Source organism: Euleptes europaea, chromosome 20 (assembly GCF_029931775.1).
Source record: "Euleptes europaea isolate rEulEur1 chromosome 20, rEulEur1.hap1, whole genome shotgun sequence".
Classification (NCBI taxonomy): domain Eukaryota; kingdom Metazoa; phylum Chordata; class Lepidosauria; order Squamata; family Sphaerodactylidae; genus Euleptes; species Euleptes europaea.
Window position 1 is genome coordinate 9,616,876 of NC_079331.1, and position 15,455 is coordinate 9,632,330.

Sequence of the window (15,455 nt, forward strand, 5' to 3'; positions counted from 1 at the left end):
CTGCATCCACTACACGGCCAATGGAAAGTTTTGTAATTGATTTCCACAGCAGCAACTGAAAGATTTTCAGAAAGTTAAGCTTTATTTGTGAAGCTAAGCAAAGGACCCACAAAACAATGCAAGAAACGGACAAAACAATGCAAGAAATTAGAGCCAGCGTGGTGTAGTGGTTAAGAGCGGTGGTTCGGAGTGGCGGACTCCGATCTGGAGAACCGGGCATATAAAAACCAACTCTTCTTCTTTTAATCAAATCAAGGGAGGGGCTGTGGCTCAGTTGTAGAACATCTGCTTGGCATGCAGAAGGTCACAGGTTCAATCCCCAGCATCTCCAGCTAAAGAACCAGGCAAGTAGGAGATGTGAAAGACCTCTACCTTAGACCCTGGAGAGTCACTGCTGGTCTGAGTAGACAATACTGACTTGATGGACTAAGGGTCTAATTCAGTATAAGGCAGCTTCATGTGTTCATGTGTTCAAAATACATAGGATGCAAACATTTTGGGGAGGGGCTGTGGCTTAGTGGTAGAGCATCTGCTGGGCATGCAGAAGGTCCCAGCTTCAATCCCTGGTATCTCCAGTTAAGGGGACTGGGCAAGTAGGTGATGTGAAAGACCCCTGCCTGAGACCCTGGAGAGCTGCTGCCTGTCTGAGTAGACAATACAGGCTTTGATGGACCAAGGGTCTGGTTCAGTATAAGACAGCTTCATGTGTTCAAATCCACAAAACATTGCAACTGTGTGTTAAAATCTCAGCTATTAATCGTACTTGAACTTTTTTACTTCTCTTCTTCAATTTGTTTGTACTGGGGATTATTTTTCCTTGTATATAAACATATGCAAGGAAAAGGAATAAACACATATTAAGTAACGGTTAAATTCAAAAGGAGGAAATCATGAAACAAATAATATACTTAAAAGCAAGCGGAAATTGCCAGGCTCTGCGTGCATATTGACAGCGTCATTATTATCTGAAGCAGTTGTTTAAGCTGCAGAACTAAATAATACCATGTCTATTTACAAAAATGATAACAGGATGCCATTAAGTAATAAAAGGAGTAAATGAGACTAAACCTTTTGATAACCAAATTTAATGCACAAGCTTTTTCTAATTAGAGCCAGCAGTGCGGTGGTCGAACTTGGGCCAAGGAGATTCAGGTTCGAGCCCCCAATTGCAGGGGGCTAGGTAAAGGTCCCCTGTACAAGCACCGGGTCATTCCTGACCCATGGGGTGATGTCACATCTAGGCAGACTTTGTTTATGGGGTGGTTTGCCAGTGCCTTCCCCAGTCATCTCCCCTTTACCCCCAGCTAGCTGGGTCCTCATTTTACCGACCTCAGAAGAATGGAAGGCTGAGTCAACCTTGAGCCGGCTACCTGAAACCAACTTCCATTGGGGTCGAACTCAGGTCGTGAGCAGAGCTTGGACTGCAGTACTGCAGGGGGCTACAATGAAGAAATTGAAATGGTTCAAGACTTTCCATTCCTTGGCTCCATCATCAACCAAAAGGGAGATTCAGCCAAGAAATCAGAAGGAGATTGAGACTGGGAAGGGCAACCATGAAGGTGCTAGACGGGCAGGGGATATGGCTCAGTGGTCGAGCATCTGCTTGGCATGCGGAAGGTCCCGATTCAATCCCCGGCATCTCCAGTTAGAGGGACTAGGCAAGTAGGTGATGTGAAAGACCTTTGCCTGAGACCCTGGCGAGCTGCTGCCGGTCAGAGTAGACAATACTGACTTTGATGGACCAAGGGTCTGATTCAGTAGAAGGCAGCTTCATGTGTTCATGTGATTCTTAAGTGTAAGAATGTGTCACTAGCCACCAAGATCAGGTTAATTCATGCCATCATATTCCCTATTACTATGTATGGGTGTGAAAGCTGGACAATGAAGAAAGCTGATAGAAAGTAGATTCATTTGAAACGTGGTGTTGGAGAAGAGTGTTACGGATATCATGGGCTGCCAAAAAAAAATAAAAATCAGTGGGTTCTATATCAAATCAAACTGGAACTGACTCTAGAAGCTAAAATGACTAAACTGAGGCTATCATACTTTGGTCGCATTATGAGAAGACAAGAGTCACTGGAAAAGACAATCATGCTAGGAAATGTTGAAGGCAGCAGGAAAAGAGGAAGACCCAACAAGAGATGGATTGACTCTATAAAGGAAGCCACGGCCCTCAACTTGCAAAATCTGAGCCAGGCTGTCGAAGACAGGACATTTTGGAGGAGTTTGATTCATAGGTTCGCCATGAGCCAAAAGTTACTTGACGACACTTAACACACACACAAATGGCTGTTTCAGGTCAGGAAATGATGCAGGGTAGGTGCCTGAAAGTGTAACATGTAGTTTGGCCCTCAGCTATTAAGCTAGCTGGGTGATGATAATGTGGTCTCTTAGCCTCACAGGATAAATTGTGGGATGGGAGAACTAATTGCCCTGAGGTATTAGGGGGAAGGGTGGAACATTCTGGATTTCCATCCCTGATGTTCAGTTTCCAAACATGTTGCCATTTCCTGAAGAAGCATCTCTTCTTGCAAACAGAGGGGAGGCTTCTAAAATCCTCTTTGTCAGAACTTGCGCCCAGATTGTGATGTGCCAGATCATCTGGGTTTAACTCTGAAGTGGTTCTGTTTATATTTCCAAATTGTGTACAGCATGTTTTGCAGGTACAGTTTGTGACCACTTTCAGTACCTTCAATTCACATGCATCTTCCTTTCCCTTTATGTTACGAAAATGCAATTCCACAGTGCTTAATACAAAAAAAAATGATGCAGTCTTTCAAGATTCTTTATGTGCAGTGTTGGATCAAAGTGAAGGAGCTCGTGTGCGTCATCAATAAAACACCACACACAAAAAAACGATTGTGTTAGAATTGGGTGCTTTATTTTATTTTTTATTTTATTTTGCATTATTTACCATTGCGTGCATCAGTAATATAAAGATGGGGCAGGGGATACAAATGAAGGGACGGAAGCTGTGGCAATCTCTGAATTAATTTTTTTAATTCTCCTGATTAATTGAAATGAAAGAAGAGTGTAATTCCAGAACAATAAAATCGTGTGAACGCTGGGAGGGGTAGGGAACCCACGCATCCCTAGGTAAATATAGAGCCTGGTACAAAACTGATTTGTTCTTTCCCACAACCAGAGAATCCCCCTGCTAAATTTGCCCTTTTCAGTCTGTCAGAACCTACACTTGTTGCTCTTTCCAACATGTAGAACTGTGACAGTCTTTTAGATCCTGGACTTTGACAAGCACCAGCTCTAAGTAGGCTTGTCAGATCCTGCCGCACAGTTTGGCTTACTGGATTTCTTGCCTGCAGGAATGACAAATGCGTCTACCCTTGGGCTTTCTGGAAAAAAAATATATTGCAGTATAAAACAACGATATAGAAAAGAGCTATTTCTGGTCTTTGTCAGAGATTTATAATGTACGGAGCGCTAATATTTCTGCCAGCCCCAAGGCGTGTGGCAAAGGAACTGGGGAGCACCTAGCTTTACAAAAAGGGCCGTATGAAATGTTGCAACCATCAAAATGGAGTAAAGGCCATTTAATTTTTTTTAAAAAAAAAACTTCTAGAAATAAAAGAAAGGAGCTCCCACTTGGCTTGGCTTCAAGTATGCTCTAACCCAAGGGAACCAAATCCAGGATAGTGCTGATCCTGGTACATTTTCTAACAGTTAGAGTGGTTCCTTGGTGGAACAGGCTTCTTCGAGAGCTGGTAAGCTCTCCTTCCCTGGTGGTTTTTAAGCAGAGGCTAGATGGCCATCTGTCAGCAATGCTGATTCTACGACCTTAAGCAGATGATGAGATGGAGGGCATCTTGGCCATCTTCTGAGCATGGAGTAGGGGTCACTGGGGGTTTGGGTGGGGAGGTAGTTGTGAATTTCCTGCATTGTGCAGGGGGTTGGACAAGATGACCCTGGTGGTCCCTTCCAACTCTATGATACTATGATTCTATGATCTCCCTCTTCAGAAAAGTGGGATGTAACTAATATCAAAAGAAACTGAAGCGGGAAGATGACTCATCTCTGGAATCATTATGAAATGAAAATCCTGTCCTGAAATGGTTGCTCCACTGAATCACGGAAAGAAGCATACGAAGGGGAGTCGAACCACCATACATTGTTCCATGTCATAATAAAAAAAAAAGAAAGTTCTGCATTCCTCCACCCGTGGTGTTCCATGTCTGGCAGGCGCAACCCATTTCATAAAAGTCATATCTGATTTGTTTGATTTACAATTATTGAAATTTTAATAACGATTGTGCAGAGACTCGGGCGCGTCACATGCTGTCAGCGAGGAATAATAAGTTTATTGCCGTTCACTCAGACAGTGACTCATAAAGCTGAATGGCATTCTATATCACAACATCTTGCCGGCTCTTCCGCATGCTAATCGCGCACTTCGCTTCCCTTTAGCATAATGAAGCAGACGATGTACCAATATTCAACCCCCGAAAAAGAAAATGATAGCAAATTTGATTTGGAGCCAGAAAGTAACATTTAACAGAGATACCAAACAACATTCTAGTAAAGATTCAATTAAAGTAGTTTTTGGGAAGGCTTTTATCATGCAAACCTGCTTGGTTCCAAAGTCTCGATATTTTCACAGAGAAGGAAATCATATCTTTTCCATCCATACCTTTTTTTAAAAAACTCTTCTTCTGGGAGGATCTACAGTATTTCTCTTATTCTTTCTCCCATTGCTAATTTGTTTTCTAGGCTGGAAAAAGACATTGGGCTCACTCTTGTGAGCTGCTTGTTTATGTGCTGTTTGTTTCCTTTAATGCAGCACAGGTGGATTGGATGGTTTGCATGCAGAACCATCCAGTTAAAAGATCTCCAACCCGGACTACACAACACAGCTTGCCATGTTCCAAGTTGGCAAAGTAACATCTGGCATTAGTACTTGCCATGAATGTTGATCATGCAAATGTTAATTTACACTGAGTGACATAAGGAATTCTTTTGTGATGTGTTTCCTCCTTTCTCCTCCCAAAGGTTTGGAAGCTGCTTATCCCATATTGTTAGCTTTCTAAAGAAGGTTGTAGGAGCCTGTACTTTGAAGGTGGATCATAGACACACAGATGGCTAGATAGCCTCCATTCCTTTTGATGGTTTGGAATCAGGATTCCGTGGCCAGCTGCTACAGAAAGCTAGAGGCCAAAAAGTTATTCATGGGAATTCCAGAGGTTGCAAGCTACCAACTCAGCATTCAAAATCCACATGGTAACTCTTATGAAATATGTCATGTGAAAACAGAAATCTCCCCATAATGACTCTACCTTCTAGCCTAGCCTTCAGATAGCAGATCTTGGGAAAGAACTTTACCTGCCTGATGAAACCTTTGAGAGGACATAAGCCAGGTGGGACAAGATGAGGAGAAGAAGAAGAAGAAGAAGAAGAAGAAGAAGAAGAAGAAGAAGAAGAAGAAGAAGAAGAAGAAGAAGAAGAAGAAGAAGAAGAAGAGGGTTTTTATATGCCGACTTTCTCTACCACTTAAGGAAGACTCAAACCAGCTTACAATCACCTTCCCTTCCCCTCCCCACAACAGACACCCGGTGAGATAGGTGAGGCTGAGAGAGTTGTGACTAGCCCTAGGTCACCCAGCTGGCTTCATGTATAGGAGTGGGGAAACAAATCCAGTTCTCCAGATTAGTGTCCGCCGCTCATGTGGAAGAGTGAGGAATCAAACCTGGTTCCCCAGATCAGAGTCCACCAGTCCAAACCACTGCTCTTAACCACCACACCACACTGACTCTCATGATAACTTCATGTATGAGTGGTACGACGCTCATGACAATTTTTCCATTGGTCCCAGAGACTTATAGAATGATCTATATGATCATTCTGGCTTGTTTCAGAATCTGATCACACAGCACTGTTATTGGTATGAATTAAGAATTTTACATGTGGTCCAGCAATATATGAACACACATGGACACATGAAGCTGCCTTATACTGAATCTCAGACCTTTGGTCCATCAAAGTCAGCATTGTCTACTCAGACCGCCAGCGCTTCTCCAGGGTCTCAGGCAGGGTTCTTTCACATCACCTACTTGCCTAGTCCTTTTAACTGGAGATGCCGGGGATTGAACCTGGGACCTTCTGCATGCCAAGCAGATGCTCCACTGCTGAGCCACAGCCCCTCCTCTAAAGTCGACTCTTGGCCTCCAGTGTCCATTCACACATGTAACTTGACTTCTGTTTGCTCATTCTGAGCCATAGCCCCTCCAAAGGAAGAAGTCAGCTTACCTTTGACATTCAGAAATGGGTCAGTTCACACAAAATGGCAAGCCATGGCTTAGACTATCTCTTGCCTTTAAGCACATATAAAACACACATAGATGAAACCAGTAGTCTAGACTATGTAGAGGAAAATGGGATCAAGAATCTCATTCTGCATTTATGACTGCAAGAGTAATTAATTTTTTTGTGGGTGTGCTAAAAATATTCCCTACGATTTTTTTTGACAAGCCTGGCTTTAAACACGTCACATATGTTCCCAGTCTTGTTAATCTTTTTGCTTAAGCAAGGTCACTTTCCACCTCATTAGAAGACAGTTGCAATTACTTTTTATAATTAAAATGACCAAATTAGTTTGATGAGATTCAGTTCATCTTCATCAAATCTTGGGCCTTCCTTTTACTTGAAAAGAAATAGCCGCAGTTTCTACCTAACAACTAGTCATCATGGTTAGAGTGTTGGACTGAGGCCAAGGAGAACTGGGCTTAAAACCTCACCTTGCTATGAGTCTCAAAAGGCGACTTCAGATCACAAGTCACGTACACATGGGTTGTTGGTGCCAGCTTAGATGCTTTGGAGAAGCGGGATTTTTTTTTGTACCTCCCCGCATTCAACGCATGTACAGCTGAACGTGTGATTGAAACTGCGCATTTATCCAGGGAGGGGTTCCCAGGTTCATTTGTAAAATGAATGCACGTTGGCTCTTTCTTACAAACAGATATGCACGTGTACATGCAGGATGTATGTGTGTACATTGTAACAGGTAAACAGGGCTACATTGTCTTGGAAGGCTTTAAGAGGGGACATGTTCATGGAGAAGAGGGGTATTCATGGCTACTGGTCAAGATAAATACTAGTCATGATGCATACATATTCTCTCCAGGATCAGAGGAGCATGCCTATTACATTAGGTGCTGTGGAACATAGGCAGGATAATGCTGCTGCTGTCGTCTTGTTTGTGGGCTTCCTAGAGGCACCTAGTTGGCCACTGTGTGAACAGACTGCTGGACTTGATGGATCTTGGTCAGGTAGAGAATAAAACTGCTGATATCATGCTGCCCGTGTACAAATCTATGGTGAGACCACACTTGGAGTACTGTGTACAGTTCTGGTCACCACACCTAAAAAGGATATTACAGAGCTTGAGAAGGTGCAGAAAAGAGCAACCAAAATGATTAGGGGACTACAGCAACGGTCCTATGGGGAGTGGTTAAGACACTTAGGGCTGTTTAGCTTGGAAAGAAGGCTGTTAAGGGGAGACATGATAGAGGTCTATAAAATTATGCATGGTTTGGAGACAGGGGACAGGGAGAAGTTTTTCTCCCTCTCCCATAATACTAGAACACAAGGTCATCTGTTGAAGCTGGAGGGTGACAGATTCAAAACAGATAAAAGGAAGTATTTTTTCACACAACGCATAGTTAAATTGTGGATCTCCCTGCCCCAGGACGTGGTGATGGCTGCCAACTTGGAAGGCTTTAAGAGGGAAGTGGACATATTCATGGAGGGAAAGGGTATTCATGGCTATTAGTTAAAATAGATACTAGTCATGATGCATACCTATTCTCTCCAGGATCAGAGGTGCATGCCTATTATCTTAGGTGCTGTGGAACACAGGCAGGATGGTGCTGCTGCAGTCATCTTGTTTGTGGGCTTCTTAGAGGCACCTGGTTGGCCCCTGTGTGAAAAGACTGCTAGACTTGATGGGCCTTGGTCTGATCCAGCAGGGCCTTTCTTCTGTTCTTATTAGGGCTGTCAATTCGGTTCGGTCCGAACTGAAAATCAACCGAATTTCCCCTGATTCGGTGATTTTCAGTTCGGACGGATCCGAACTCAAATCTGGCAGGCAACCGGGGGGGGCGAATTCAGCGAGTTCGGGAGTTCGCGAATAAATTCGGCCAATTCGCCCCCCCCTTCACGGGAGCCCGCTGAAAGGCGCGGGCTGCCCTTTAAACTGATCTGGGCCTCCCAGCTGGGAGGCTCAGATCAGTTTAAAGGGCAGCCCGCCTCCCTTCAGCGGGCTCCCCTGAAGGGAGGCGGGCTGTCATTTAAACTCATCTGTGCCTCCCGGCCGGGAGGCACAGATGAGTTTAAATGACAGCCCCCCCCCCTTCACGGGAGCCCGCTCAAGGGAGGCGGGCTGTCATTCAAACTCATCTGTGCCTCCCGGCCGGGAGGCACAGATGAGTTTAAATGACAGCCCCCCCCCCTTCACGGGAGCCCGCTGAAGGGAGGCGGGCTGTCATTCAAACTCATCTGTGCCTCCCGGCCGGGAGGCACAGATGAGTTTAAAGGGCCCCCGCGCGCCTTCAGGAAATCCCTGAAGGCGCGCTTCGGCCGAATTTTCCCCCGAACTCCGGATCCCCCCGAATTACCGGGGATCCGAAGCGGGGGAGTTCGGACTTCGGCACGTACCGACCCCACAAGGGTCAAATTCGGCCGAATCCGAACTGTACCGAATTTTTTTTTGACAGCCCTAGTTCTTATGTCTAATCCAGCCCAGTCAGCCAAATGCCAAAGATCGCAACAAGTTAGAGATATGGATTTGGACACCACAAAAATATAGCCGTCGCAGAGCAAGTTGTTATCCCCTGTGATGCAGATCGCTGAGTATATTATGTCTTCTCCTTTCTCTTAATTAAATGTAGAGTTCTTTGGTACAATTCCTTGTCAGCCCTTCTCTTCAGGGGGTTTAATGCTAGTTTTGCTCGTCTTGTTTATCTGCTCTCTTACTGTTTATCTCCTACCATTTATTTGCGGAGTTGTTATTGTAAAGACACTCCAAAATGTCATTTGTGTCCCCCGCTTCTTCCACCCTTCCCAAAGTTTGCATTTTACCATCTTCCCTTGAGAAACATTATTCAGTCGCCTTGTTTGTAGCATCATTAGTATGCAGAAAAGACTCCCATATACTTTCCAGCCCCTACAGATGGTATACAAGTGGTTGATCTTTTGCATAATTTTCTCTGTGATATTCCGTCTTGGATGTCTTCATATTCCCTTAAAACGAGCAGGTAAGAATATAATCAAGCCACTATTGAAATCGGTGGTTTCTATTCAAAGGCTTTCTGATGTTCCACTGCTGAGCCTGTTCATTCACAGTTGAAATTGCGGATTTTAAGCTTTTGAAATAAAATCTCTATTAACTATTTTGGGTTCTGTTTATTTCTGTGGGAGGGCTCGGCTTTGTGGGCAACAGATCCTTCTCAGAACGAACCTTGGGCTGTGAACACATGAAGCTGCTTTCTACTGAATCAGACCCTTGGTCCATCCAAGTCAGTATTGTCTACTCAGACTGGCAGCAGCTCTCCAGGGTCTCAGGCAAAGGTCTTTCACGTCACCTGCTTGCCTAGTCCCTTTAACTGGAGAAGCCGGGGATTGAACCTGGGTCTTTCTGCATGCCAAGCAGATGCTCTACCACTGAGCCACAGCCCCTCCCTGAGCCATGGCGCACATGCAAAACAGATGGTGCACCATATTGGTCTGGTGAAAGCACTATGGAGCCGGTTTTGCTAACCACGGTTGGGAGACCGTTGGGAATGTTCAGTCTGGAGAAGAGGAGGTTGAGGGGGGACATGATTGCTCTCTTTAAGTATTTGAAGGGCTGTCACTTAGAGGAGGGCAGGGAGCTGTTCCTGTTGGCAGCAGAGAACAGGACTCGCAATAATGTGTTTAAATTGCAGGCGGAGTGGTACCAGATGGATATTAGGGGGAAAACAATTACATAGTAAGAGTTGTTCAGCATTTAAGCAGAGGCTGGACAAGCACTAGTCAGGAATGCTCTAGGCTGATCTTGCATTAAGCAGGGGGTTGTCCTAGATGGCCTGTATGGCCCCTTCCAGCTCTATGAAACATCCCATGGGCTTGGTGTGCTCTTCCCTCATAATCTGCTGCTATCTATTCTGAGCTCAGGTTCATTTCCAATGCTAAGGAACCCTACTTTGGCTCTAGCCCACTCTCCCAGTTGGACACTGTAATCCCTGGTCACCTCCCAGCAAATCTACTCTGAACAACCCTCTGCTACTATTCTAATACAGATCTATTGGACTATTTGGATCGACTCCATAGTTCCATGTTTGATATATCTCAGGAGCAAAAACGTTTTTTGAAACTTACAAGCTGGTGTCTGATGTGTCTGGTATGGACTTTTGTAGGATCTGCAGGCGTAAGGCCAAGCATGCAAACAGACGTCCTCTTTTCCGGTCCAGATGTTTCTCAGAAGGCGCTCGTTCTGTCTATCACCTCAAACTCGCTTTTCGTCGATTGCTGCGCAGCTGCGGCCGTACGGAAAAATGTTTACAGCATTTTTTGCCTAGCTGAAGCTGTTATATTTTAATCACTTTTAGTAAGCTGACAGGTAATTACATCCATGGTCGAAGTGTGGGGGATGATTTACATTAGCGCAGGCAACGTTAGCGAGCCTTGTTCGGGAGAATGAGTGGCTGTTATAGACCATTGGCTTAATACTTTACGACTTTCCCCAGATCTCATCTACATGGCTTTCCCTTCTTCATCATGCCCGTCGCCATGACGTTCCACACTGTCAAATCTTTGCTTCTGCTCCTTAGTTTCTAAATTTCAAATTAACCAGCTTAGGGACACGCGAGAAATTATAGGAGGGGGAAAAACAATTTGGAAACGCGCCCGCCCCAAATCATCTCCTCCAGGATTTTGAAAGCTCTCAGGGTTTTGAGTCGACTTGAACACACACACATGAACACATGAAGCTGCCTTCTGCTGAATTAGACCCTTGGTCCATCAAAGTCAGTACTGTCTGCTCAGATCGGCAGCGGCTCTCCAGGGTCTCAGGCAGGGGTCTTTCACATTACCTCCTTGCCTAGTCCCTTTAACTGGAGATGCCAAGGAGTGAACCTGGGACCTTCTGCATGCCAAGCAGAGGCTCTACCACTGAGCCAAAGCCCCTCCCCTACACATAAAGGTGCCTTATACTGAACCAGACCCTTGGTCCACCAAAGTCAGTATTGTGTACTCAGACTGGCAACGGCTCCCCAGGGTCTCACGGTAGAGGTCTTTTACATCACCTACTTGCCTAGTCCCTTTAAATGGAGATGCCGGGGATTGAACCTGGGACCTTCTGCATGCCAAGCAAATGCTCTACCACTGAGCCACTGCCCCTCTCCAATTATTTCTGTCCCAACCATTTCCCAACATTCTCAACATTGGAACCCCCCACTGGGAAGAAAGGCAGGAATTAAATGTTGCAAACAAAAAATTCATGCCTATTGGAGCATATTCAACCTTCAGCATGCTGTTGGGAGAAGGGAGGGTCTTATGGCTGTTCTTTCATATTTGTCTACACATTGGAGAGTCCCCTGAATAAATAGAAATTCCTAGTTTCTCTGTAGATGGTCCGGTTTTCCTGTTCCTCCTATAAATGCATTCATTCTCTTCACTCTGAACGTGAACGTATCGCCTTTCTTTAATACTGTTATCTTAAGCCGTATTTATTACAGTTTTAACCATTTCATGAATTTTTAATACGCTGCTTTTTTTAATGCGATGGGTCTTGTTTTAATTCCGCTTTAGCTGTCCGTAGCTGCTGGTGGCCTTTTATTAGCTGTCGGTGGCCTTTTAGTCTGTTTTCATTATACTGATTATTGCATTACTAAATGGGAGTGTTTGCAAGTCAGCTTGGGATAAAATCTGTAAATTAAGTCAATGTGTGAAAGGGGGAAGCCCCACTGGGATTTGTTACTTTGTCCCACAAGTTGTATTTTTATTGTGTCGTGGGTTATGTCATGGGTGAGCAGAATTGTTGTACCTGGACTCTGAAGTGGGTTGTGGGCCCGACTTAGGGGGTGTGCGGACAACCTTTTCCACCTGTTGTTGAGATCCATTATTTTTTTTTTCTCATTTCGGCTGCCGGTTCCCCTGATTTGTTTGTTTCTTTTATCATTTTAATGTGCAATTGATATGCAAACAGGTCTCAATTTTAATGTTAATGATTCTATCAAATGTCATGATTATGGACTGGGGAGGAAAGAAATTGCTCAGTGGTAGAGCATCTGCTTGGCATGCAGAAGGTCCCAGGTTCAATCCCCGGCATCTCCATATAAAGGGTCTAGGGCTAGGCAGATAGGTGATGTGAAAGACCCCTGCCTGAAACCCTGGAGAGCCGCTGCCAGTGTGAGTAGACAGTACTGATTTTGATGGACCAAGGGTCTGATTCAGTAGAAGGCAGCTTTATGTGTTCATGTGTGCCCTCCACCCCAAGCTGGGAAAACTCATGCTAAAAAATGGGTTTTTTTAAAAAAAATCCATGGCCAAAAATGTATCTATGCATAGGGTTCCAGGTCCCTCTTCACCACTAGCAGGAAGTTTTTGGGGTGGAGCCTGAGGAGGGTGGGGTTTGGGGAGGGGAAGGATTACAATGCCATGGAGTCCAATTGCCAAAGCGGCCATTTTCTTCACGGGAACTGATTTCTATCAGCTGGAGATCAGTTGTAATAGCAGGAGATCTCCAGCCACCACCTGGAGGTGGCATCCCTATCTATGCATGGTGTAGTGGTTAAGAGTGGTGGTTTGGAATGGTGGACTCTAAGCTGGAGAACCAGGTTTGATCCCCCACTCCTCCACATGAGCGGCAGACACTAATCTGGTGAACCGGGTTGGTTTCCCCACTTCTATGAATGAAGCTAGTTGGGTGGCCTTGGGCTAGTCACAGTTCTCATAGAGCTCTCCCTCAGCCCCACCTCCCTCACAGGGTGTCTGTTGTGGGGAGGGGAAGGGAAGGTGATTGTGAGCCAGTTTGATTCTTCCTTAAGTGGTAGAGAAAATAAGCATAGAAAAACCAACTCTTCTTCTTCTATTCTATTTATACTCCACCTCTCACCTCCCATGGGAACCCAGCGCAGCTTACATTGTTCTCCTATCCTCAGTTTTATCCACGCAACAACCCTGTGAGGTAGGTTAGACAGAGAGGAGTAGCCCAAGGTCACCCAGCAAGCTCCCATGACTTAAATGGCCCAGCCTAGCCTGATCTCATCAAATCTCAGAAACTAAACAGAGTCGGCCATAGTTAGTATTTGGATGAGCGCTTGCAACCCTAATCCTTAGCCCAACAACCACCCTACTGCCACCAGGACTTCTTGGGCCTTCCGATTATTGAAATCCTGCATAAAAACTTTAACCAACTTGTCAGCCCAAAAATTGCTGCATTTTTCTGATATAAACTGGTATTGGCTTTTTTTTAGTAATGTTCTCCAGTGAAAAATAACCCAATTATCTAACTTATTAGGATTGGATTTATTGCGTTGACAAGTTTGCTGTTGTCATTGCCAAGATATAATATTACAAAGTATATTTGGGGGTTACTGCCACACATTTTATTGTGTTTTCACCATTACACCAAATCATTTCATCTAAATGATTGTTGTTTTAACCATGCTGTATAAACCCAAACGCATGGGGCATTAAATATTGACTTTCCCCTGCACTCAGATTCATTATCTAGCAAGAATTATGCTCTTGTAAATAACCACCCCCAGATTCTTTGGATGCTGCTGGAAACAAAAGTTTACAATAGTCATTGTCTTGTCCCCCTCCTGTCCCTACCTTGTCTTCTAACACCACCAGTGAGTGGAAATTTTATATTGTTTCTCCTGTTCTGTTGTTTTATAAAAGCAGCCTTTTTCTCCCGGTGAACTGATCTATATCAGCTTGAGACCAGTTGTAATAGCGGGAGATCTCCAGCTGGTAACTGGAGGTTGTCGACCTCATCTGGAGGTCAACCCTGGTTGGCGTGAATAGTATGTACGGGGTGGAGGGGATTTGAGCACACTATTGCCAAGTACCATCAGATCTGGGTTTACGTTGGGCTTTCAGGTATAAGATGCAGAGTCTGCTTGGGATTTCTGTAGAAGTCTGCATTTTGGAGCCACAAAAATCTTTTCCCTTAAGCTGTCTTAGTGGGAGAAATGGCCTTGACTCTAAATGGCCATTTCTGTATCATCACCCAACACAAATAAATCATTTGGACATCTCGAGGTGCAACCTTATCCCCACCTTCCTGGGACTAATGCCGCTGAATAAAATGGGACTTATGTCTAAGACCTGCTTAGGTTCGCTCCCTGAAAAGCTAACAGAATCAGGGCGGCATCCGTTTTTGAGGACCAGAACCCAGAAGCGGTTGACAAAGGAAACTCTTTAAGGCGATAACCGGGCTCTGTTCTGTTTTCGTACATCACGATATCTGTTTGACTCACGTGATGGCATCGTTTTGCCGAGCCAACAGTGCATTCGGGGGTCTGTGTGTCTGCGCATATAAAGCTCCCATTAGGGGAGTGACAACAACATGACTTGGGTGCCTGTTTGTTATCCACCCCCGCTTTGAATGCAAAACGCTGAAGATTTCGGCATTAACATGGAAGGAACGAGGTTCTGTTCACCGCCAGAAAGAAGCGGGAGAAGATATTTAGATACTTAAAAGTAAAGCCTCCTGATAACAATCTTCAAAAAATGATTATCTAAAGACTTTCTAGGAGCCCCGTGGCGCAGAGGGGTAAGCTGCAGTACTGCAGTCCAAGCTCTGCTCACGACCTGAGTTCGATCCCGACAGAAGTTGGTTTCAGGTAGCCGGCGCGAGGTCGACTCCACCTTCCGTCCTTCCGAGGTCGGTCAAATGAGGACCCAGCTTGCTGGGGGTAAAGGGAAGATGACTGGGGAAGGCACGGGCAAACCACCCCGTAAACAAAGTCTGCCTTGGAAACGTCGGGATGTGACGTCACCCCATGGGTCAGGAATGCCCCGGTGCTTGCCCAGGGGACCTTTACCTTTACCTAAAGGCTTTCTACAGCCACGACTGTTCTGCTGGGTGGTTTCTTTCCTTCGTTCCTGTGGATGGCTCCTGATTTCCTCCGATTTCTTGTTGCAATGATATACTTACATCCGTTAAAGGACTCGTGCCAGTTTAATTTCTAAAATGGAGCATCCATCTGTCCCGGGCCGTGTAGTCCTCAAATCCCTAATGTAATGTAATGGGCCTGCTGTATCAGATCCATTGTCCATCTAGAGCAGCGTCATGTTTCCAAGAGTGGCCAGCCTTCCAGGAAGCTTGCAGGAAGAATACCCTTCCTTGGTGTTTGTGTCCATTATCTGGTAAGTAGCAGGGATGCCAAATCCCGCTGCTTCACGGAGCTGCATAACACAGGTTTGGAAGGAGTGATGTTCTGACTCGGAAGCAAGTGCAT